This window comes from Stenella coeruleoalba, assembly GCF_951394435.1.
Source record: "Stenella coeruleoalba genome assembly, chromosome: 11".
NCBI classification, from domain to species: Eukaryota; Metazoa; Chordata; class Mammalia; order Artiodactyla; family Delphinidae; genus Stenella; species Stenella coeruleoalba.
Window position 1 is genome coordinate 48,451,726 of NC_137157.1, and position 23,651 is coordinate 48,475,376.

Below are 23,651 nucleotides of genomic sequence, written 5' to 3' on the forward strand. Positions count from 1 at the left end.
AACCATGGACTAATGAATTAGTATAAGGAGAGTCATTTTTAGCTGGGGAAATATTAGAGTTGGGTTAAGACCCATTAAAATTGGTGTTTCTCTCTGCCGGCGATTTGCTGGTTTCCAGTGTTCCATTTGGTAGCTGTCTGAGTTCTGTCTCCAAAATATGGATGTAACTATGTAGCCATTTACTTCAGAGCTTCTTCTGTGGAAAGTGGTCCAAATTGTTTAGCTTGGCACACAAAGGTTTATTTCCCTTTCTCCCTCAACTCCCCATGGCATCCTTCATCTTTGTATCCCCTTTGTCCTCTGGCCACTTTGGGCAAACACCATTTGGTATGGAATAGTAAGTGGGAACTCTAGGGAGAGAGGCTTGGATTGGAATCTTGGTCCTGCCATTACAAGTAGTGTGACCCTCATATTCTCTAAGCTTCAGTTTCCTCATCTGATAAAGAATTGTGTGCCTTCCTCATAATATTGTGGTGAGAGTTTATTCTTTCACTCAAGAAATACTTACTGCAGCACCTACCATGTGCCTGGTGCTGTTCCAGGCACTTGAGATACATTTGTGAACGAAACAAACAAGGATCCCTGCCCTTGAGGAATTTAGAATTTAGCAAAGGGGAGACAGATAATAAACGAAATACATAATATGTTAGTAAATTGCATGGTATGTTAGAAGGTGATTGGTGCTATGGGAAAAAGGTAAAAAGGAATGGGGGAACTGGGAAAACTACAGGTGGGACAAAGCAAATGGGCTAGAGGTTTAAATGGAGTAATTATAATTGGCTTCATTGAGGAGATAACAATTGAGGAAGCACTTGTAAGAGCTAAGAGAGGATTCTAGGCAAAGGGAACATTTTTGCAAAGGCTCTAAAATGGAAACTTGCCTTGAATGGTAAAAGAAAAGCCAGCACTCCAGTGTGGTTGGAGCAAAATGAGTCAAGAACATCTCTAATTTTTTAGCTGAGCAACTAAAAAGATGAAGTTGTCATCACCTGAGATGGGGAAACTGGAGGTAGCAGGTTTTGGGTGAAAAACCAGAAATTCAATTTTAAAGGTTAAGTTTAAGGAGTCCATTAGATTTCAAAGTGGAGCTGCTGAGTAGGCTATTGGGTATATCAGTCTGGCGTTGAGAGAGAACCCTGGACTGTTGATGTAAATTTAGGAGTTGAAGGTAGAGCAGGTATTTAAAGACCTAATACCAGCTGAACTTATGAAGGTCATGAGTTTATATAATGAAGAGAAGGAAAGCAAAGTATTGAGTCTTAAGGCACACTATCTTTAAGAGGCTGGGGAGAGACCAACTAAAGAGACTGAAAAGAAATGGCCAGTGAAATAAAAGGACAACCTAAAAAATGAGATGTCTTAAAAGCCAAGTGAAGAAAACATTTCAGGAATAAACTGTATTAAATGCAGTTAAGTCTGGTCAAATGAGGACTGAGAACTGAACACTGGATTTAGGAACATGGAAACCATTGCAGACCTTGGACAAGAGAAATTCAGTTGGAGGGTGGGGTAAAAGCCTGATTAGAATGGGATTAAGAGAGACATTGGAGACAATAAACATGGATAACTCTTTTTAGAAGTTTTTTTTTTTTTTTTGCAAAGGAGAACAAAGAAAGGGGTAGATGTCAGGATATGACATCAAAAGAAGTTTTAAATTTTTTTAGTTGTTGCTTTTAAGATGGGAGAAGTAGCATGTTTACCTATTAGTAGAAATGATCTAAGAGTAAAACAATACATGATATAGGAGAGAGAGGAAAGAACTTCAGAGTACTTCCATGAGTAAGAAAGAGAGATGAACTGAGGACACAGAGGAACTGGCTTTAGGCAGGTGCACAAAAAATTTATCTTTGTTAACAGGTAGGAAGGTAGACTATGTGGGTTCTGGTGCTGGTAGCTGAGTAAATGTGGTGGTGAGAACTTTGGGAAATTTTAACTGGTTGTTTAAAGTTTTCCCAGTGAAATAGAAAGCTGAGAGTGAGGTTCAGGGAGTGTTGGAGGCTTGTGAGAAGCAGAAGAATGGATGGATCAGGAGAGTGCAATGTAGCTTACCAGGCAACTTTAAGGGCCCACTTGAAGTCCAAGGTCATGAAATTATGGAACACCAGTTGGTGTAGTTGAGTGTTTGTCTCTATCCACATTGAGTTGTGGGTGAAAATATAGAGAGAAGAGACAGAAAGTTACATTTAGCAGACTTTGATTTGGCCAAGTAAGTAGGATAGGGAGAATGAGGACAAGGAAGTCATGGGGATACACAAGGGTGTACTCATGATGGTTCATGAACCGGTAATGAACTCTAAGCTGGTTAAGAAGGGGAAAGACACAACGGTGTCCAGCCTTCAGAAAGTAGTCACTCAGAGGAATTTCACGGTGAACGGACTACTACAGCTCCCGAGGTTACTGCGCCTCAAACCGAGGCCGCAGACGGTGCTGAAAGTGCCCCAGTGCCCATCCTGCCACTCCCTGCTGAGGACCGACTGGGCCTCAGGCCTCTGCTGGAGTCAGGACTGCAGCTCCCACTGCTCAGGCCTCTGAACGGGCTTCCGGGAAGATGGCGGAAGAGTAAGACGCGGAGATCACCTTCCTCCCCACAGACACACCAGAAATACCTCTACACGTGGAACAACTCCTTCAGAACACCTACTGAACGCTGGCAGAAGACCTCAGACCTTCCAAAAGGCAAGAAACCCCCCACGTACCTGGGTAGGGCAAAAGAAAAAAGAATAAACAGAGACAAAAGGATAGGGACGGGACCTGCACCAGTGGGAGGGAGCTGTGAAGGAGGAAAGGTGTCCACACACTAGGAAACCCCTTCGCGGGCGGAGACGGCGGGTGGCGGAGGGGGAAAGCTTCAGCGGAGGACAGCACAGCAACAGGGGTGCAGGGGGCAAAGCGGAGAGATTCCCGCACAGAGGATTGGTGCCAACCAGCACTCACCAGCCCGAGAGGCTTGTCTGCTCACCCGCCGGGGCAGGAGGGGCTGGGAGCTGAGACTCGGGCTTCGGTCGGATAGCAGGGAGGGGACTGGGGTTGGCGGCATGAACACAGCCTGCAGGGGGTTAGTGCGCCGCGGCTGGCCGGGAGGGAGTACGGGGAAAAGTCTGGACCTGCCGAAGAGGCAAGAGACTTTTTGTTCCCTCGTTGTTTCCTGGTGCTTGAGGAGAGGGGATTAAGAGCACTGCTTAGATGCTCCAGTGTTGTGAGTCTGGGACTTCTCATGATCACTAACATAAACATGGATAATGGATATAATGCGATTAATTCTACTGGCTTTGGGGTATATAGTGGGGGCACAGTTGTGAGTGTCAAGGGCAGAAAGGGTTAGTTGTCTGAGGCTTCCATCTCAACTACTTTATTTAATGCTCCCACAGCAATACTGTTAAGTGAAATAGTTTATGTAAAAGCATCGGTTTAGTCCTTGACAACAATCAGAGGTCATTATTTTGATTGTTGGGTAGTAGCTGAATACCAGTGGGTGAGACTCGATCCCCATTTCCTGAGCTGCTTCTTCCAGTCTAAAGTTTTTATCAATCATTTCCAACAAAGTCAGGCTTCCCCATAAAAAAAAAAAAAAAATCATTGTACAGCTACTAAAAAGAATGTCTTTCCTTTTTAGTTTTATTGCCTTCTTTTATTTTTCACTAAAATTTTATGTTAGCCATTATTAAATAGTTATACTGAATAGATAGTTGGTTGAAAGAATTGGGGAGGATTAGCAGCCGCATAGCACAGGGAGATCAGCTCGGTGCTTTGTGACCCTCTGGAAGGGTGGGATAGGGAGGGTGGGAGGGAGGGAGACGCAAGAGCGAAGAGATATGGGAACATACGTATATGTATAACTGATTCACTTTGTTATAAGTAGAAACTAACACACCATTGTAAAGCAATTATACTCCAATAAAGATGTAAAAAAAAAAAAGAATTGGGGAGGATTGAGGTAATCTTGGCCTGTCTGGAATTCAATCGGCATCTGAATGCTTATAGAGAAGGAAAATATCTTCTCTTTTTTAAAGGCAGCATTATTTATTATATATATTTTTAATTTATTTATTTTTGGTTGCGTTGGGTCCTCGTTGCTGCACGCGGGCTTTCTCTCGTTGTGGTGAGCGGGCGCTGCTCTTCATTGTGGTGCGTGGGCTTCTCATTGCGGTGGCTTCTCTTGTTGCAGAGCACAGGCTCTAGGCGCTCGGGCTTCAGTAGTTGCAGCAAGCAGGCTCTAGCGCGCAGGCTCAGTAGCTGTGGCGCACAGGCTTAGTTGCTCTGTGGCATCTTCCCAGACCAGGGCTCGAACCCCGGTCCCTGGCCTTGGCAGGTGGATTCTTAACCACTGTCCCGAAACAGTGGACCAGGGAAGTCCCGAAAAATATCTTTTTTCTCTATCATTTTAAACTCTTGACTGGGATCCCGTAACAAAAGACAGATTAACAAGAGAAAAGCATACGTTTATTTAAATTATATGTGACACAGGGACCTTCAAAGGAAAATAAAGACCTGAAGAAGCAGTAAAACCTGAGTGTTTTTATGCTAGATTTGGTGAAGGATGGAAAAGTGTAGTAAATGGTGGGACGCTTAGCAAGGCCTGCTGCTGTTCAGATTCCCCTCTGAGTTCCTTGTCATCAAAGACTAGAATGCTCCTTTCCTCTGGTTATGTGACCTGTTTCAGGAGAAGGTCAGAAAGTCTTTTCTGCAAATGCTTTTTCTCAAATTCCTTCAGCGTGAAATATTCGATACATCAAGGTGGCATATTTTGGGGTATCATGTCCTGAACCCTGTCGGGCTCACAGGAGAAAATACAAAGGCAAGAGTTTCTTATCTTGCTCTCTTTACCTAGAATGAGAGTCTGGCAACCCCATGACAAGGCTTCTTTTGGGCAGATGGTGATGAAAAATCAAAGGCGAAAGTGCCATTATGATCAGAGCTGCAGATGTAAAGCCACATCAGAGAACCATTGACATCCTGGGTATGACCACCCTCAGGGATGTGTAATAGGTTGGTGTAAAGTAATACTAATGAGTAACCAGTGAACATGTGCTATGGTTAAGAGCTCTTCTTCAGGATTCAGGTAGACCTAGATTTCATTACCTGCAAAACTTTAGGAATGTTATTGACTATCTTCAAGCCTCTTTTCTTTCATCTGTAAAATGGGAACTGTAAGGTCATCGTGAGGGTTACATTTTAAAAAATGCATGTAAAATGCTTGGAAGAGAGAGAAAATGCTTTGTCAAGAGTAACTATTATTATTAATGCTATTTTCATTGAATAAATCAATGAATCATTGTTAGTAGCTTTCTCACCATGACGAGTTCTCTTTAGTTTTTCTTGATCTGAAGAATCTTCCCCTTCTAGGAGAATAGGAAGAGAGAGCAAGTAGCAAAGGAAGTCAGTCAGAAGCCATTGACTTTACTTTGTTCTAATTGTGTTTTCATTGGCATCATACATCATTACTTAGGCTAATATGTAAGTTTTGTGAGGTTTCATGTCTCGGGGTCATCAGGGAAACATGAAATTTGGAACTGAGGTGTACAGGGCTTGTAAAACTGACTTAACTTCGGGGATTGAGGTCAGGAAGGTACAGAGCATTCTGGAAGTCATTGAGAGGTTGTGACATGGCAGCTTTGAAGAGGGAGGGGAGGGAGCATCTAGAATGTAATTCAAACCCTAGGGACAGGTGTGGCAAGCATGATTTTCAGAGATCTGTCCACAAAAGCCTGGATTCCCACTGGTGAGCTGGGTCTCCATGGCAGCATCTTGTCCTCAGCAGGAAGCTGGCAGGAGGGTGCTGATCAGGTTGTCTGGTCAACTGCACTGGCACAACTTGGAAAGATGAAGGGGCAGGAGTCTTGGGGCTTGAAAGGTCAAAAGCGTGTCAGAATCCATCTGTTGCATCAGATCCCTGCTAAGCCGCTGTGGATATAAAACGATATGAATATTACGTCCTGCCTATGTCAGTATTGGTCAGACCCCAAGGTATGGACAGGCTGAGACTGAAACCACAGGGAGCTGGGAAAGGCCAAGATAGGGACCTGACAGCCCACATTAGATGGGAAAAGAAAAATGAATCATGAAGAGCTTTGTCAGAAATTCAATGGCCATGAATGGGATTAAAAACTCTATTTAACTGAGGTTATGGCTCTTCTTAGATACTTCCTTTTCAGAAAAACCAAGTTATTTTGAAGATCTGACACTGTCACTCATGAGTTGTGTGACCTTGACTAACTCAAAAGGTATTGGGTGGATCAAGTGACACATTGTTTGTGATTGTCAGTTACAAATTTATATGGAAATGTGAGAAAGTATTGTTAGGGGAAACACTGACTGAAACTGCCCGCCCTGGCCAGACACTATTGTAACCACTTGCATGAGTTATCTTAACAACAGGAGGTCCTGGTGAGGAACCCAGGACTAACAAACCACCACCAACTGGAAGAATTCGGGAGAGGTCAAAAGGAGACGTCAGTCCTTATGTCCTCCCAGAATCTTTCTCGCTGGAATCCATCATGGCTGAGTGATGTGCATGCCACCAGGAAGGACCCTGAGTCAAAATGATTGGCCAGAGACAACCTGGAAACTAATTCCATCACCATAAAACCCAAGACGGCGAGCCACATGGCAGAGCAGTCCTCCTGGGTTCCCTTACCCTGCTGCTCTCCAACGGGGTGCCCCTTCCCAATAAAATCTCTTGCTTTGTCAGCTTGTGTGTCTCCTTGGGACAATTCATTTCCAAGTGTTAGGCAAAAGCCCACTCTCAGGGCCTGGAAGGGGTCCCCCTTCCTGCAACAGTATAATGCTAACACAATTCTTTCCTGGGAGGAACTTTGTAATATTCTGGATGCAAAGATTAATGAACTGCATGAAATGAGGAAATATAGCCTATTTTTTGATTCCTTGAGTTTCTTTGGGGCTTAAAGGATCAACTAAATTCTAATTTCTTGTATTTCTTTAAAACTTGTCAGCTCTTACTCATAAAACTTACCTTAAGAAAGACAATTCGGGATTTCCCTGGTGGCCCAGTGGTAAAGAATCTGCCTTGCAATGCAGGGGACACAGGTTAAATCCTGGGTCAGGGAACTAAGATCCCACATGCTGAGGGGCAGCTAAGCCTGCGCTCCACAATTGCTGAGCTCGCGGGCCTCCACTAGAGCCCACGAGCCACAAACTACAGAGCCCACCCACCCTGGAACCCACGCGCCACAAGTAAACAGGAAATACCCACATGCCACAACTACAGAGAAACCTCCATGCAGCAACGAAGATCCCGCATGCTGCAACTAAGACCCGATGCAGCCCAAAATAAATAAATTTTAAAAAAAAAGAAGAAAGGCAAGTTCATTTTAAGAATGTGTAGTGGAATTGTCTTGAATCTTTAACTCATTTGTTTGACCTTGGAGTTCCCTCCCATTAAAATAGACTTTCTGTGTTTGTTGTTAGAGAAAAGTGATGTAACAGTGGAAAATGGAGAGAGGACTTTCAAGATGGCGGAGGAGTAAGATGTGGAGATCACCTTCCTCCCCACAGATACATCAAAAATACATCTACATGTGGAACAACTCCTACAGAACACCTACTGAACACTGGCAGAAGACCTCAGACTTCCCAAAAGGCAAGAAACTCCCCATGTAGCTGGGTAGGGCAAAAGGAAAAAGAAAAAACAGAGACAAAAGAATAGGGACGGGAACTGCACCAGTGGGAGGGAGCTGTGAAGGAGGAAATGTTTCCACACACTAGGAAGCCCCTTCACTGGCAGAGACGGGGTGTGGGCAGGAGGGAGTCTTCGGAGCCATGGAGGAGAGTGCAGCAACAGGGGTGCGGAGGGCAAAGTGGAGGGATTCCTGCATAGTGGATTGGTGCCAACTAGTACTCGCCAGCCTGAGAGGCTTGTCTGCTCACCTGCCGGGACGGGTGGGAGCTGGGAGCTGAGGCTGGAGCTTCAGAGGTTAGATACCAGGGAGAGGACTGGGGTTGGCTGCTTGAACATAGCCTGAAGGGGGCTAGTGCGCCACAGCTAGCCGGGAGGGAGTCTGGGAAAAAGTCTGGACTTGCCTAAGAATCAAGAGACCATTGTTTTGGGGTGTGTGAGGAGAGGGGATTTAGAGCACCGCCTAAATGAGCTCCAGAGACGGGCGCAAGCCACAGCTATCAGCACAGACAACAGAGAAGGGCATGAAACACTAAGGCTGCTGCTGCAGTGACCAAGAAGCCTGTGCGCAAGCACAGGTCACTATCCACACGTCCCCTACCAGGAGCCTGTGCAGCCCGCCACTTCCAGGGTCCCGTGATCCAGGGACAACTTCCTTGGTAGAACACATGGCATGCCTCAGGCTGTTGCAACATCACGCTGGCCTCTGCCACTGCAGGCTCGCCCCGCATTCTGTACCCCTCCCTCCGCCCAGCCTGAGTGAGCCAGAGTCCCTTAATCAGTTGCTCCTTTAACCCCCTCCTGTCTGGGTGAAGAACAGATGCTAGAGGGCGACCTACTTGCAGAGGCACGCCAAATGAAAAGCTGAACCCCAGGAGCTGTGCAAACAAAGAAGAGAAAGGGAAATTTCTCCCAGCAGCCTCAGGAGCAGCAGATTAAATCTCCACAATCAACTTGATGCACCCTGCATCTGTGGAATACCTGAATAGGCAATGAATCATCCCAAAATTGAGGCAGTGGACTTTGGGAGCAACTGTAGACTTGGGGTTTACTGTATGCGACTGACTAGTTTCTGATTTTTATGTTTATCTTATTAAAGTTTTTAGCACTTGTTATCACTGGTGGATTTGTTTATTGGTTTGGTTGCTTTTTCCTTTTTTAAAATTACTTATTACATTTAAAATTGTTTGTTTGTTTGTTTGTTTTGCGGTACGCAGGCCTCTCACTGTTGTGGCCTCTCCCGTTGCGGAGCACAGGCTCTGGATGCACAGGCTCAGCAGCCATGGCTCACGGGCCCAGCCGCTCCGTGGCATGTGGGATCTTCCCGGACTGGGGCACGAACCCGCGTCCCCTGCATCGGCAGGCAGACTCTCAACCACTGCGCCACCAGGGAAGCCCCTGAATTTTTTTTAATAATATATGTTTTATAACTTTTTGATTTAATTTAATTTAATTTAATTTAATTTTTTTTCTTTGTCTCTTTTTTTCTCCCTTTTCTTCTGAGCCATGTGGCTGACAGTGTCCTGGTCCTCTGGCCGGGTGTCAGGCCTGAGCCTCTGAGAGGGGAGAGCCGAGTTCAGGACATTAGACCACTAGAGACGTCCAGGCCCCATGTAATAGTCAGCAAGATCTCTTGCAGAGATCTCCATCTCAACACTAAGACCCAGCTCCACTCAACGACCAGCAAGCTCCAGTACTGGACACCCCATGCCAAACAACTAGTAAGACAGGAACACAACCCCACCCATTAGCAGAGAGGCACCTAAAATCATAATAAGTTCACAGACACCACAAAACACACCACTGGATGCAGTCCTGCCCACCAGAAAGACAAGATCCAGCATCATCCATCAGAACACAGGCACCAGTCCCCTCCACCAGGAAGCCTACACAACCCACTGAACCAACCTCACCCACTGGGGGCAGACACCAAAAACAACAGGAGCTAAAAACCTGAAGCCTGAGAGAAGGAGACCCCAAGCACAGTAAGTTAAGCAAACTGAGAAGAAAGAGAAATACACAGCAGATGAAGGAGTGAAGTAAAAACCCACCAGACCAAACAAATGAAGAGGAAATAGGCAGTCTACCTGAAAAAGAATTCAGAGTAATGATAGTAAAGATGATCCAAAATCTTGGAAAAAGAATGGAGAAAATACAAGAAACGTTTAACAAGGACCTAAAGAACTAAAGATGAAACAAACAAGGATGAACAACACAATAAATGAAATAAAAAATTCTCTAGAAGGAATCAATAGCAGAATAACTGAGTCAGAAGAATGGATAAGTGACCTGGCAGATAAAACAGTGGAAATAATTACCACAGAGCAGAATAAAGAAAAAAGAATGAAAAGAATTGAGGACAGGCTCAGAGACCTCTGGGACAATATTAAACGTACCAACATTTGAATTATAAGGGTCCCAGAAGAAAAGAAAAAGAAAGGGACTGAGAAAATATTTGAAGAGATTATAGTTGAAAACTTCCCTAATATGGGAAAGGAAATAGTCAATCAAGTCCAGGAAGCACAGAGAGTCCCATACAGGATAAATCTAAGGAGAAACATGTCAAGACACATATTAATCAAACTATCAAAAATTAAACACAAAGAAAAAATATTAAAAGCAACAAGGGAAAAACAAAAAATAACATACAAGGGAATCCCCATAAGGTTAACAGCTGATCTTTCAGCAGAAACTCTGCAAGCTAGAAGGGAGTGGCAAGACATATTTAAAGTGATGAAAGGGGAAAACCTACAACCAAGATTATTCTACCCAGCAAGGATCTCATTCAGATTCAACAGAGAAATTAAAATCTTTACAGACAAGCAAAAGCTAAGAGAATTCAGCACCACCAAGCCAGCTTTAGAACAAATGCTAAAGGAACTTCTCTAGGCAGGAAACACAAGAGAAGGAAAAGACCTACAACAACAAACCCAAAACAATTACGAAAATGGTAATAGGAACATACACGTTGATAACTACATGTAAATGGATTAAATGCTCCAACCAAAAGACATAGACTGGCTGAATGGATACAAAAACAAAACCCATATATATGCTGTCTACAAGAGACCTACTTCAGACCTAGGGGCACATACAGACTGAAAGTGAGGCAATGAGAAAGATATTCTATGCAAATGGAAATCAAAAGAAAGCTGGAGTAGCAAGTCTCATATCAGACAAAACAGACTTTAAAATAAAGACTACTACAAGAGACAAAGAAGGGCACTACATAATGATCAAGGGATCAATCCAAGAAGAAGATATAACAATTGTAAATATTTATGCACCCAACATAGATTATCTCAATATATAAGGCAAATCCTAACAGCCATAAAAGGGGATATTGACAGTAAAATAGTAATAGCAAGAGACTTTAACACCCCACTTTCACCAATGGACAGATCATCCAAAATGAAAATAAATAAGGACACAAAAGCTTCAAATGACACATTAGGCAAGATGGACTTAACTGATGTTTATAGGACATTCCATCCAAAAACAACAGAATACACTTTCTTCTCAAGTGCTTATGGAACATTCTCCAGGATAAACCATATCTTCGGTCACAAATCAAGCCTTGGTAAATTTAAGAAAATTGAAATCCTATCAAGTATCTTTTCCGACCACAATGCTATGAGACTAGATATCAACTGCAGGAAAGAAATACTGTAAAAAATACAAATACATGGAGGCTAAACAATGCACTACTAAATAACCAAGAGATCACTGAAGAAATCAAAGAGGATATCAAAAAATACCTAGAGACAAATGACAATGAAAACACAATGATCCAAAACCTATTGGATGCAGCAAAAGTAGTTCTAAGAGGGAAGTTTACAGCTATACAAGCCTACCTCAAGAAACAAGAAAAATCTCAAATAAACAATCTAATGTTACACCTAAAGGAACTAGAGAAAGAGGAACGCACAAAACCCAAAGTTAGCAGAAGGAAAGAAATCATAAAGATCAGAACAGAAATAAATGAAATAGAAACAAAGAAAACAATAGCAGAGATCAATAAAACTAAAAGGTCGTTCTTGGAGAAGATAAACAAAATTGATAAACCATTAGCCAGACTCATCAAAAAAAAAGGGAGAAGACTCAAATCAACAGAATTAGAAATGAAAAAGGAGAAGTAACAACTGACACTGCAGAAATACAAAGGATCATGAGAGATTACTACAAGCAACTCTATGCCAATAAAATGGACAACCTGGAAGAAATGGACAAATTCTTAGAAATGCACAACCTTCTGAGACTGAACCAGGAAGAAATAGAAAATATAAACAGACCAATCAAAAGCACTGAAATTGAAACTGTGATTAAAAATGTTCCAACAAACAAAACCCAGGACCAGATGGCTTCACATGTGAATTCTATCAAACATTTAGAGAAGAGCTAACATCTATCCTTCTCAAACTCTTCCAAAATATAGCAGAGAGAGGAACACTCCCAAACTCATTCTATGAGGCCACCATCACCCTGATACCAAAACCAAAGATGTCACAAAAAAAGAAAACTACAGGCCAATATCAACGATGAACATAGAAGCAAAAATCCTCAACAAAATACTAGCAAACAGAATCCAACAGCACATTAAAAGGATCATACACCATGATCAAGTGGGGTTTATCCAAGGAATGCAAGGATTCTTCAATATACACAAATCAATCAATGTGTTACACCATATTAACAAATTGAAGGATAAAACCCATATGATCATCTCAATAGATGCAGAAAAAGCTTTTGACAAAATTCAACACTGATTTATGAAAAGAACCCTCCAGAAAATAGGCATAGAGGGAGCTTACCTCAATATAATAAAGGCCATATATGACAATCCAACAGCCAACACCATTTTCAATGGTGAAAAACTGAAACTATTTCCACTAAGATCAGGAACAAGACAAGGTTGTCCACTCTCACCACTCTTATTCAACATAGTTTTGGAAGTCTTAGCCACAGCAATCAGAGAAGAAAAAGAAATAAAGGGAATCAAAATCAGAAAAGAAGAAGTAAAACTGTCACAATTGCAGATGACATGATACTATACATAGAGAATCCCAAAGATGCTACCAGAAAACTACTAGAGCTAATCAATGAATTTGGTAAAGTAGCAGGATACAAAATTAATGCACAGAAATCTCTGGCATTCCTATACACTAATGATGAAAAATCTGAAAGAGAAATAAAGGAAACTCTGCCATTTGCCATTGCAACAGAAAAGAATAAAATATCTAGGAATAAACCTACCTAAGGAGACAAAAGACCTGTATGCAGAAAACTGTAAGACACTGATGAAAGAAATTAAAGGTGATACAAACAGATGGAGAGATATACCATGTTCTTGGATTGGAAGAATCAATACTGTGAAAATGAATATACTACCGAAAGCAATCTACAGATTTAATGCAATCCCTATCAAACTACGAATGGCATTTTTCACAGAACTAGAACAAAAAAGTTCACAAGTTGTTTGGAAACACAAAAGACCCTGAATAGCCAAAGCAATCTTGAGAAAGAAAAATGGAGCTGGAGGAATCAGGCCCCCTGACTTCAGACTATACTACAAAGCTACAGTAAACAAGGCAGTATGGTACTGGCACCAAAACAGAAATATAGATCAATGGAACAGGATAGAAAGCCCAGAGATAAACCTGTGCACATATGGTCACCTTATCTTTGATAAAGGGGGCAAGAATAGACAATGGAGAAAAGACAGCCTCTTCAATAATTGGTGCTGGGAAAACTAGACAGCTACATGTAAAAGAATGAAATTAGAACACTCCCTAACAGCATACACAAAAATAAACTCAAAATGGATTAAAGACCTAAATGTAAGGCCAGACACTATAAAACCCTTAGAGAAAAACGTAGGCAGAACACTCTATGACATAAATCACAGCAAGATCCTTTTGGACCCACCTCTTAGAGAAATGGAAATAAAAACAAAAATAAACAAATGGGACCTAATGAAACTTAAAATCTTTTGCACAGCAAAAGAAACCATAAACTGGACGAAAAGACAACCCTCAGAATGGGAGAAAATATTTGCAGATGAAGCAGCTGATGAAGGATTAATCTCCAAAATATACAAGCAGCACATGCAGCTCAATATCCAAAAAACAAACAACCCAATCCAAAAATGAGCAGAAGACCTGAAGAGACATTTCTCCAAAGAAGATATACAGACTGCCAACAAACACATGAAAGGATGCTCAACATCACTAATCATTAGAGAAATGCAAATCAAAACTACAATGAGGTGTCACTTCACACTGATCCGAATGGTCAGTCAAATCATCAAAAAAATCTAGAAACAATAAATGCTGGAGAGGGTGTGGAGAAAAGGGAACCCTCTTGCACTGTTGGTGGGAAAGTAAATTGATACAGCCACTATGGAGAACAGTATGGAAGTTCCTTAAAAAACTAAAAAGAGAACTACAATTAGACCCCTCAATCCCACCACTGGGCATATACCCTGAGAAAACCATAATTCAAAAAGAGTCATGTACCACAATGTTCATTGCAGCACTATTTACAATAGCCAGGACATGGAATCAACCTAAGTGTCCATAGACAGATGAAGAGATAAAGAAGATATAGCACATATATACAATGGAATATTACTCAGCCATAAAGAGAAACGAAATTAAGTTATTTTTAGTGAGGTGGGTGGACCTCGCGTCTGTCATACAGAGTGAAGTAAGTCAGAAAGAGAAAAATAAATACCGTATGCTAACACATGTATATGGAATCTAAAAAAAAAAATGGTTCTGATGAACCTAGGGTCAGGACAGGAATAAAAACACAGACATAGAGAATGGACTTGAGGACACAGGGAGGGGGAAGGGTAAGCTGGGACGAAGTGAGAGGGTGACATGGACATATATACACTACCAAATGTAAAATAGATAGCTAGTGGGAAGCAGCCACATAGCACAGGGAGATCAGCTTGGTGCTTTATGTCCACCTAGAGGGGTGGGATAGGGAGGGTGGGTGGGAGATGCAATAGGGAGGGGATATGGGGATATATGTATATGTATAGCTGATTCACTTTGTTATACAGCAGAAACTAACACAACATTGTAAAGCAATTATACTCCAATAAAGTTGTTAAAAAAAAAAGGAACAATGGAAAATGGAGAAAAAAACAGTCTCCCCTTGAGTTTCAAAAGCCTAGGATGTTAAAAAATACAAAAGATTTATGAGGTAGACAAATAATTTGAGTGAGAAACATCACGAGCTAGAGGAGCAAGGCTCATCCCAACAGTGAGACCCATAAGAAACTCACTTGTCTAAAAGGTATAGGGAGAACTAGAAATAAGGTGATGAGGGAGAATCTGAAAGAATCATGTGGCCCTGAATGGAGTCTCTATCTATAGGTCAGCCCGCTTCTCCTTGAGCAAACCATACATCACCTTGACTCACACAAACAGCATTTTTCTAAAGGATATTTTCTTTGATTTTCACAAAATATTCTGGGAAACCAACTCTACTTCAAACTAGAAAAATCCGTTGATATTCCACCAAGCACTAGAATATGACTTTGCTTTTTATTTTTCTGTTTATATTTTAACAAACACGGTTGACATTCTTCTTATTTGTTGTCACAGTGGCAGCTGAAGAGTAGTACAATGAATGCAAGCAGGCAAGAATCAGAATAAAGCACTTGCTCTTTAACCATGAGAAAAATGATATTAATGATGAATGAAAAATGAAAAATAATTTCTGTATGTTCATGTAACTTACACATACTGCTGTGGGTACATCAAAACCTTTATTAGTACAGATAGAAAAAAAGAATAGCAACAACAGCAAAATGGATAGAAATTTGACCATTCTTACGCCTAGAAGAAGCTTTTGTGGGCTGGAGTACGTTTTTGGTAGAATCCAACAGCAATTTGTAAGTCTGTCTCTTGTCGTCCATACTGCCTGGGGACACCCACCAGCAGATGCTTAAAGTCATCATTATTATTTGCCCATCATTAGCTTTAAGAAGGTGAGCTTGCTGCTCTCTAGGAAGTACGGGTTATTAGCATATTCACTGGGGCTGGGCTACCTCGGAATCCAAGCGTTTCACTTTAGAGTCATTCCGAATATGTTAATCCTCTTTGCTGCTCAGGGGTTCTGAGGACTTTGCCTAGACAACCGGAAATCTTTCTGAGAATTCAGGCATCCATTGGTGAGCTAATAGAGACCTAGCACATAAACGATCTATAACTTTAGGCCTTCAGGTTCAGGGAAAATGAGCCGATATTGTATAGTATGGAAACTTTTAAAAATGCTAAACAAATATAAGAGAGCAGGTAGTGTTACATGGATGTGTGGGTGGTCCTACTTTATCTCAGTTTGGTGAAGTAAGAGTTGTCTTTAGCTTTGAAGAGCAGATGGTGTAAAATAAACAAAGACGTCTCAGCAGAATAGACTTCAAACGTGGGGAAGTGAAGTCAGCTGATTCAAGGGAAAAGCATACTCATTTATCTCTAAGGTAAAGGTGCCTAGTCCACTTCACACCTCATGGGAGTGTGAGATGAGGACCAATCAGTTAAATCGGAGTTTTCTAATCGCTGATATGGCAATTGCCCAGTTCAATTTAATTGCAATGTTTGATCATTAAGATACACGTGGCTGAGCAGATTCCATTTTTATTTCTCTTTTTCAAGCTTATGTAGTTTTACAACACTTGTACTTGACCATAGGGGTTAATCAGACACCTTGACACCGTGCTACTTCCCCAAACCCAGGAAACAGGAAAATTTTTCCATTGTAAGCCACTCAAAGACCACAGTTATTTCCTGGTTAAACCAAATAAGAACTCAGTATTTGTCCTAATACATATGCTCTCATGAAAACAATTTACCTTCAGGTCTATTGCTTATTCAACCCTTAAATCCTACCATTCTCAGAGAAAAGAAAGCTTACTAAGGCTTACCCTATTTATTCACCTATACATGCAATACAGAAAACAGAAATGTTTTAAATTGGTGGGGAAAAATAAATGAATCTTTTGTGTCTCAGAAGATTTTACTTTGTGATTTGAAAAGAAATGGGAAGTACAAAGAATGTTCCTGGAGCTTCACAAAAGTGTACTCAGTGGATCCCAATAGGGTAATTGTTCAAAATTACCTTAACATGGTTGTGAGATTTGTATGAACTTTCACGGAATTTTATCAGGTTTTACCAAGAGTATTTCTTTCCATTTGGAAATAACATGTCAAATACATCTCAATTTTTAAAATCTTTTTTTAACATCTTTATTGGAGTATAATTGCTTACAATGGTGTGTTAGTTTCTGCTTTATAAAAAAGTGAATCAGTTATACATATACACATGTTCCCATATCTCTTCCCTCTTGCATAAAACCTTTTTGAAAGAAAATTATGAGTAATTAATCTTTGAGCCTTTCTAGGAGCTTTCTGGTGTCCAAAATGATTTCTCACTACCTTAGGTGGTGAATCGTCTTTGATGCTATAACAAAGGTCTCTAGAGAGGGTCTTCACATGCCCCGTGGGTATGTGAACAAGCCAAAGGAATTGAAAGAGGAATACTGTCTGTATAAGTTGAAACAGAATGATCAAGTCTCGGGATAGAGAGTTTCAAGCAATTAGGAAGGATAAGCCTGTCAATTAGCCTCCAGAATAGTTTGTCAGATGGAAATAAGAGTACCTACAGGGTCATTGCATAAATTAAGAAAGAAAATGTAAGTTGCGTGGGACATGGGGCAATTCTTCATTGCACAGAATTGTCTCATGTATTACAGGACTTCTAACATCCTTGGCCTCTACACTCGTGAAATTCAAGTAGAATCTCTGGAATCATTGTGACAGAGTTGCTGTCACATTTACATTTCCAAAATTAAGTTAGTGGAGACAAGTGGGTACCACTCATTTAGCCCTAGGAACATTGAACTAATTGAATTTTAAAGAGCCTTCCAGGTCTGTGCATGTATGAAACATACTTTGCATCCTTGCCTTTCTCTTCTTTCAAATCAATGATATATGATTAATCCTCCAATGGGTTTGGCAAGACCATTACAAATATTTTCAGTTTGTTTATTTATTTATTTTTATTTTTATTTTTTTGCGGTACGCGGGTCTCTCACTGTTGTGGCCTCTCCCGTCGCGGAGCACAGACTCCGGACGCGCAGGCTCAGCAGCCATGGCTCACGGGCCCAGCTGCTCCGCGGCATGTGGGATCTTCCCGGACCGGGGCACGAACCCGCGTCCCCTGCATCAGCATGTGGACTCTCAACCACTGAGCCACCAGGGAAGCCCCCGTTTAGTTTTCTTCATTCATTGACAGTACTGTGCACTAATATACATGGAGGTACAAGGTGCTGAAAACATCAGGGGAATAGGAAACATGAATATGAATAACAGATGTTGGGTGAGTTGGGGGACACCAGAAATCTTGGGTAATTGACTCTCAGCTATTTTTGTTTTTATCATTAAGTTAAAGAACATGACCAGAGTAGAAAATGCTGCATAATTGGAAAATGACATGCTGGAAAATCTGGCTCAGGAGTCAGGAAATCCCCATCATTAGTTTCTTTAGGCTAACACACTGGGGTTGAATTGGACGTAACTGAAGAGGCCAGACCCCTGGCTTTGCCATATCAAGTCTGCAAGTGTATCCATGTCTATATTACAACAGGACACGATGACACTGATCAATTTATTGAATAATGTCGGTAAGGCAGTTTTTCATAATGTTAAGACCAATGATTGTTTCCCTCAGTTATTTTTCTACTTTATTTTAATTCCTGACTCAAGGTTACTACAGACGAATCAGAAAAGCAAAAAACATCAACTCAGAGGAGGCAGCAACAAAGAAGAAAACACCATGAGTCACTGAACAGCCACACCCTCCCAAAGTGTCCATGTGACTTTCAGACAGTGGTCTTGACACCTGGGACTTGGCATTTTTCCAAGGACCTCAAGTTATTAGATTTTTAACCTACGTGCATATCAGAGAGAAATGAACTGTCTCATTGAATTCTGGTTTGACCTCTGTTTAAAAGTAAGTTTTTGGCTTTAAAAGATAAGTCTTGTGGTCACCGCGGCAGAGCTGCTGTTTCGTCCCCGTTGCCCAAGAGCTCAGATGGGGTGACGAAAAGAAAGCCAGTTCATATATGAACCCCAGAGAAATATTTTTTGACCAATGACGACCATTTCCACGATGGGACAGTGACCCAGAGTCCCTCTTGAGGTGGGAGGAGGAGAAAAGAGGCGTTCGGGGAGAATTCTATGGCTTAGGGAAAGGATCGTTGCAAAGATCTCGAAGTCAGAAGAGACTGAGTTGGGAAATGAGGTTCTATTCTTATGAGATTTTTTTTCCTGCCAAATATCTTAAAGGTCACATAGTTATTAGTATAAGAATGTTTTTAACCACATAAGTTTCAGTAAAATCAAAATTAAATGCTAGTAAGGAAACCTTTTTTTTTTTTTTTTTTTAATTTTTGAATAGCAGGTTAGCAAAGAAGGAAAATTGCAGCCTGTAGGGCTGAATGACTTCTCGTTGTGAATGGCATAACACAGCCAGTGAAACCACAGACTGGGTTTTCTACCTTACAGTGTGAAAACATATTTATTTTCGTCTTTTTCCTATCTCAAAGACTAGACCAGAATGTTGGTGTTAAAAACCGAGTCACCAAAACAGTGACACCCAAGGTGGCAAAACATGAAGGGACTTGCTCCTGGCAAGGCAGGGACTTCTGGTGTGGCTGGAGAAGCAGTTTCCTGATGCTGCTGACAAGGAGGCTTAGATGCTAGCTTTCTGCTCCTCACTAGAGAGAGTCAGTGGGAAAGAGGTAGTCGTTGACGAGATGACAGGAAATGGCTTCTCAGAAGTGAAATGAGAGGCCATGTCTAGATTTATTAGATGGGAGAGGTAGGGGAGACAGGAAAGCAGGCTGGTAAAAGATTCGAGAGTAAGTAAAGGAGGGCTATGCTAATTCTGCTGCGCTGGACAGGAGAAAGGCAACGGCAGGGCAGTGCGGATAGAGTGGTCCCAGCTCTGGGGAAGACTGCCGTGGAGGAGCAGTTGGGACTTTATGTAAAGCATCTGTGAAATGGAGATGCTAGGAATGCATTCGCCTCTCCCGCCTCCCCCATACACTCTGCTAGGGTACGCCCTGCACACAGTCCTCCGCATCTCCCTCTCACTCCTGGGGCCTGCAGCTCCCAGGCACCACCTCTGAAATGATGAGAGGAAGCAGCTTGGACAGATGTTATAGCAGTCACGGCAGCAGGAAAGCACTCAATGCAATCCACGCAGAAGAAGATTTAATAAGATGAAAAAAGTAACAATTTGAAGAGCAATGGAGAAGAGTCCTTTGTCCATCATGGGCTCATGATTGTAACTAAAATCAGAAGAAGAAAAGCTGAGAAAACACTGAGAATATGTGTCACAGCCACATTAATAAAAGAGACATTGGTCTAAAGTGCAATACTAAACAGGAGAAGAAGTGATCACGGGGCTCTTGAGCTGGCCTTATAGGTCTGCACACAGAGCCTCAGAGGAAAGTTAAAGCTGGGTGAGAACAGAGCTTTGGGCAAATTTGCGAAGTAGGAAACATGCATCCTGTCCCCACTCACTTCCTCTTTGCCAGTCTCCTTGTTCTGGACCTCAAAGCCCTTTGTCTACCTAGGATCCCTTAGTGTGATTGTTCACTTAGGCCTGCCCTCCATCCACAAGGCCTCTTGCCTAGAGAGCACCCTCCTTGTTTCTCCCATCACAACTTTCACTTCTCTGTAACTCCCCACCTGGCTCACTCAACTGGAAGAAATCTGATAGGCAACTTTTCCCTAAGGAGCCAGATTGAATGCAGGCCTTTGAGCGACTTATCCTAGGGACGTTGATGTTTTCAAAGAATATCCCTGAGTGTTAATGACATTCTAAAAAATCAAATACTAAGGGAGGTGCTTCATGCCCTGTAGCACAGGGTGGGAGCATTTTTGCACATCCCATAAATTGCAGAGCACCAGTGACTGACCAGTCTGCTCCTATGCAAAGCTGTGAGGTCTTTATGGAGAGCATTTTAAATGAAATGCTTGCTCTGTGACGCATTTCATTTTATGCTATCTTGTGCTATTCTCCATTTTATCTCTCAAATGGATTATCAGTGTTGCGGGGACAGAAACAATTTCTCATACATTTCTTGTACCACACAATGTATAGGAAGATATTCCACAAACAAACACCCCATTGTGTATTCAAGTGGGAGTATAGTGAACACTGTAGGAAGATTCACTTCAGGAAAAGAAAAAAATCTTAAGAGCGCCATAACCCAGGGCAATCCCACCACAAAGATGTAACCCTTTGGGAACTTGCACAAATTCAGTTCCATCAAATCCAGTTACTGCCACCATCACCCCACAACTAGATTTAGGTCTCTAAGAAAATGAATTAGCTTTTCATCCATTCGAGGAAAGTTCATTGAGCACCTATATAATCAAGCACTGTTATATGCACTGAGGATATTGAGACTTCTGAGAGGTGATTCCTGCCTGCCCTGAAGGAACTCCTAATTTAATGGGAAAGCGTTCAAGCAAATGTGTTGCTTAAGGCTCCTACAAAGTTCACAGATAGTTCAAGTGTTACAAAGTAACATAGTCCTGGGAGAGCTGCATTTTACTGGCAGCTCCTTTCATTCACAAATCATTGTCATCCAGCTGTCTCAGCCAACTGCTTTTCTCCTAAGGAATCTTTTCCCTCCCCTCTCACTGTCAGAGGGAAGGTACCAATAAGACCCAGTATGATTGTCATTTTCTTGTAAAAGATAATGAAGACCTGCGAGAATGACAGAGATGCCATAAAGTGGTATGATAAAAATAGTTATTCCAGTTTTCTTTCTGGAAATAAAGGACCTCAACATTTCTTCCCTAACTAATTCTTCCTTGTAAAAAGTTATATAGCACTAACCTCACCTTTGTAAGGTTACTGATCTGGATTTTTGGATTCTTTAACCAAGAGAAATTGAGAAGAGACCAGACAAGAAATTCAGGCAAGGCTGTAGCACAAGGGAGCGAAAACAAGTAACAGATTCCGTTTGCTAGCTCAGCAGGGGCGAGCTGGTTCCTTAAATGGGATGAGGGTAGGGGCAGGTCGGTGGGTCAGCTGGAGGGGTGGCTTATTGTTACTGTGTGCAGAGTGCATGTGCGGTACCCGGCTTTTGCTCCTGGCTCCTCAAGAAGTGGCAGTTGGGTTTTGGCCTTTTTGTATCTTGTTGTTCATAATTTGCCCCAACTGCACAAGCATGCGGTTATTTTTAATCCCTTATAGTTTCTTTGTATTCTGTTGCTGGAGGAGTCCAGGTGTAAGCACTGCAGAAAAGGGTCCCACCCACATCACAGGTCCCAGGTCCCAGCCTGTCTCACTAATATAGTTCTTAAAAAAAAAAGGTTTGATCTTAATCAGAGTATTATCTTTTTTCAGCACATACCTCAGGACCATTTTAGAGAACTTCATTGTTAAACTCAGTTACTGCCACCATCCCCCTACAACTAGATTTAAACTTCGAAGAAAACGAACTAGGTTTTCATCTATTTAACAAAAATTTTATTGCACATCTACATAACTATTATGGTATGCACAGGTGATATCAATACTTCTAAGAGGTGATCCCTGCCCAGAAAGGATTTCTAATCTAATGGAAAGGCTCACAAAAACATATAATTGCAAGATTATAGCATGGTATGATGGTGATGCAAACAGGTTGCCACTGGAAGATGTGGTACCTGAGTTAATTAGGTGAGGCAGAGGACGAAGAACCTTCCAGGTATAGGATAGTAGATCTTGTTTTCCTCCCTTCCCGGAATCTGGCACATCCCAAATCCAGGAAAATAAAAGGGCATTTTTATGGCAACTCAAGGTAATAATAGAGACAGAGACTCTTGTAGCACCATGAAGATTTAAGAGAGAATGCCAAAGAGGGAGGCTCTGTAGACTGAATGTTTGTGTCCCTCCAAAATTCTTATGTTGAAATCCTAACCAGCAATGTGACGGCATTTGGAGGTGGGCCCTTTGAGAAGTGATCAGGTCACGAAGGCTCTGCCCTCAGGATTAGAGCCTTTATGAGACCCCAGAGACCCCCTCATCCTTTCCTCTATGAGGCTGTAGCAAAAAGACGGTGTCTCTGAACAAGAAAGCAGGCTCTCACTAGACACCAAATCTCTGGTGCGTTGACCTTGAACTTCTCAGCCTGCAGAAATGTGAGAAATCAATTTGTATTGTTTATTCGCTGCTTGGTCTGTGGTATTTTGTTATAGCAGCCCCAACGGACTAAGACAAAAGGTGATTTTTGGACTGTAGAAAAAGTCTGATTATATTCTTGAAGCTCCTTCTACAACCCTCCTCATTACCCATTCAGAAAGGAACAGGAGGTAAATAAACAGGGAGGACCCAGATGGGAGAGAAGAGAAGAGAGTGTTGGGAAAGGGGAGGGGCCACAGGAGAGGCTGCCCCTCGAAGTGGCTTTAGAAACTGAGACTGAAGAATCCCTTCCTGTTAAGTTGGGGCTGGCCTTCGGTAAATTGGAAGCTAATGACTCCATGGGAAGTTGGCTTATTTTATGTGGGTGTTTAATATCAAAGTATCATGTCTCCTTTCTGCTGGTACCAGGGTTATGCAGCCAGATAGAGTGGCATGTACAAAGGTAAAAAGGAAAGAGAAATAATGATATCTTCTTCTTAATTGTAGTTGATTTAAACATTAGTTTCAGGTGTACAACATAGTGATTCGATATTTTTATAGATTATATTCCATTTAAAGTTATTAAAGAATAACTGTGGCTATGTTTCCCTGGGCTGTGTGATATATCCTTGTTGCTTATTTATTTTATACATAGTAGTTTGTGTCTCTTAATCCCCTACTCCTGTCTCTCCCCTCCCCCTTCCCTCTCCCCACTGGTAACCACTAGTTTGTTCTCTGGATCTGTGACTCTATTTCTGTTTTCTTATATTCATTCATTTCATTTCTTAGTTTCCACATATGAGTGATAACATACAGTATTTGT